The sequence below is a fragment of the Physcomitrium patens genome, chromosome 23 (assembly GCF_059467195.1).
Source record: "Physcomitrium patens ecotype Gransden chromosome 23, ASM5946719v1, whole genome shotgun sequence".
Taxonomy (NCBI): domain Eukaryota; kingdom Viridiplantae; phylum Streptophyta; class Bryopsida; order Funariales; family Funariaceae; genus Physcomitrium; species Physcomitrium patens.
In genome coordinates, this window is record NC_143432.1 from 11265001 (window position 1) to 11267500 (window position 2500).

At 60.2% G+C, this 2500-nt stretch overlaps 4 non-coding genes across 4 annotated transcripts; 3 read left to right on the forward strand and 1 right to left on the reverse strand.

The window, feature by feature from the left end:
* Positions 1-64: 64 nt before the first annotated feature.
* Positions 65-258, reverse strand: LOC149986555 (U2 spliceosomal RNA). Its single transcript, XR_016500452.1, has one exon. It is a non-coding gene; the product is annotated as a U2 spliceosomal RNA (small nuclear RNA).
* An 817-nt stretch (positions 259-1075) lies between these two features.
* LOC149986556 (U1 spliceosomal RNA) lies at positions 1076-1236 on the forward strand. Its single transcript, XR_016500439.1, has one exon. It is a non-coding gene; the product is annotated as a U1 spliceosomal RNA (small nuclear RNA).
* Positions 1237-1920: 684 nt separating this feature from the next.
* Positions 1921-2056, forward strand: LOC149986557 (U4 spliceosomal RNA). The gene has a single exon (XR_016500464.1). It is a non-coding gene; the product is annotated as a U4 spliceosomal RNA (small nuclear RNA).
* A 257-nt stretch (positions 2057-2313) lies between these two features.
* Positions 2314-2385, forward strand: TRNAG-UCC (transfer RNA glycine (anticodon UCC)). Its single transcript has one exon. It is a non-coding gene; the product is annotated as a tRNA-Gly (tRNA).
* Positions 2386-2500: the final 115 nt, after the last annotated feature.

A 2500-nucleotide genomic window follows, 5' to 3' on the forward strand; every position in this document is an offset into this window, starting at 1 on the left:
GCGCACACTCTTTCCAGTTTCGCTCTTTGCATTGTAGAGGGGGCCCTCCGGGAAACGGAGGGAAATGGGCTGCGCCGGCCGAGGAGGTAGTGCAAGACCAAGGCGACGCGCGCTGGCCCGGGCAGCAAGCTGCCGGATGGGCCCGCACCCGAGATAAATTAGATTAATATCGTGAGGCTCGATGAGCCTCGTATCAGATATTAAACTGATAAGAACAGATACTACACTTGATCTTAGCCAAAAGGCCGAGAAAGGTATGCCTCTTCCCTCCCGCCCCGCCCTCCTTCTACCCCCACCTCCGCCCCTCCCTCCTGCACACGCTATGGGGCATTCACCACCCACCCACTGCCACTTCAACATATCAACATACTCGCCACACCACCAAATCAAAGTCCCCGCCCTCCAACTCATCTTGCCCCCAGGCTCTCTTGCATTTGCAACACACACACCAAAACAACCATGCTGAATACCGTGTTTTCTTGGTTTGAAGACTGGAAGGGTGGGGGGCTCCACCGGTGCTACTACTCATGGTCAAACAAAATACCCCAAAATATGGAAAAGCGTGGCATGTAGTTACCTAGGGTATATTCATGTGAGTGTCTTTATTTACATATTTTTTTACTTATTTATTTCATTTTCGATGGACGGATGGACGGACGGACGGACGGACGGGACGGATGGATGGATGGATGGATGGATGGATGGATTGATTGATTGATTGATTGGTTGGTTGGTTGATGCGTGCGTGCGTGTTTGGTTGGTTGGTTGGTTTATTCTTTCTTCTTTCTTCTTCTTCTTCTTCTGCCTGTTCTTCTTCCAGTGAGCCAGTGAGTGTTGTATGATGTTGGTGATGGTGCGGGTATGGGGTTTGTGGGGGACAGGGAGCAATGGGGTGGGTTTGAGGCGAGATGTTGGTTGTAGCAGGGAGGGAGAGGGAGTGAGAAATGGAGGTGGGAGGCGTGGTGAGGGGGCGGGGGGAGAGCAGGAGAGCGAGGGTGGGTGAGAATGTCCCACACGGGTTGGAGCGGCGGGGTGTGGGTGGGTGGTAGAAGCGTGCGGAGGAGCGATGGGGAGGGCACTTACCTGGGCGGGGTCGATCCATGATCAGGAAGGTGGATGGCCTAGAGGAGCCCCGGCCCATTGCACTGACGGGGCGGGCGGCTCTAGTATCTCTCTACGGAGGGCATACACGTCGTAATTTGTGGCAGTGGGGGCTCGCGTTCGCGCGGCCCCCGCCCAAAGCGTAAGCCGAAACCGGAGGAGACTAGGTGTGTGGGTGTGTTTCAAAGTTGTGAGTGTCCGAGAAAACCCCCGCATTCTGCGATGGCCGCCGCATACACTTCGCTCCTATGATTGACAAAGCGAGTGAGCGCAACAACGAACCGCGCGTGCGCCGCCGTCCCGATCGATGGTCCAGCGAACACTCGGGGCACAGCTGCTGTGGCAGTGAGCGTTTGCTCCGCCGCCCTCCCCGATCGATGGTCCAGTGAACACTCGGGGCAGCTGCTGTGGGCAGTGAGCGTTGCTCCCCGCGCGGGGTAAGAAGGGCGATTCCACGCCCGAGTCGGATCGGGTCACAACCTCCTCCCTCCGAGGCGCGAGCTGTGAGGGAGGAGGGGCGATGGGCGTTGGATTTTGCGAGGCGCACGTCTGACCCCGATCTCTCTGACTGTGCCGATGAGAGCGCAAATGGGATGAGGTTACGGCCTAGCGCACAGGCTGGTGGTGCAGCGAAGGGGAAGCACGCGATGGCGGGTGAGGGGCGTGCCAATGGCAGTTGCGCTGCACCGGTGTGTCGCCTCCGGCAGCGGCGCCTGGTGACGATTTAGTGGTGGGTCGGGGGCAGATTGCCCCATAGCGATGGGAGGAGACGAGCCCCCGGGGGAGGTACATGCGGGGGGAGGCGGGGAGGGAGACGACATCTTTGCGCTTGGGGCAATGACGCAGTTAGTGAGGCAAACCCGAGACGCGTCAATTGCTGGTTGAAAAACTATTTCCAACCCCCCTGCGGTGCCCGCGAGGGCGCCCCAGAATTTCTGGAAGGTCTGGCGTAGGCCGGGACCTCACAAAGCACAAACCCCAAACAGGATGGCTCGGAGTGTGCGCAGCCCTGTGTCGCTCTCCCCTCGGATCTGTGGTTTGCGTCGGCAGCGGCGGCGGGACCGTGGCCCCGCGCACTGCCGGGGAGTGCAGGTGGCACACAGCTCGGTGACGAGCCAAGGTAGACGACGCCGTGAGCGCGCAGCCGTGTGGGTGGAACCGAGCGTGGGCCTGTGGGTGCGTGGTCCGGGTGTGCTGCCGCCGGCGGACGCGGCGTTTGTAGTCCAACGGTTAGGATAATTGCCTTCCAAGCAATGGACCCGGGTTCGACTCCCGGCAAACGCACGCACGCGCGCCCCTTTTCTCGCGGCATGCCATGCCCACGGATGATGTGTGGCCCGTCGCCAGCCCCTCCGCGGACCGCGAGTCGCCGCTTCTCTCCCACTCTCGGGTGTGGCAG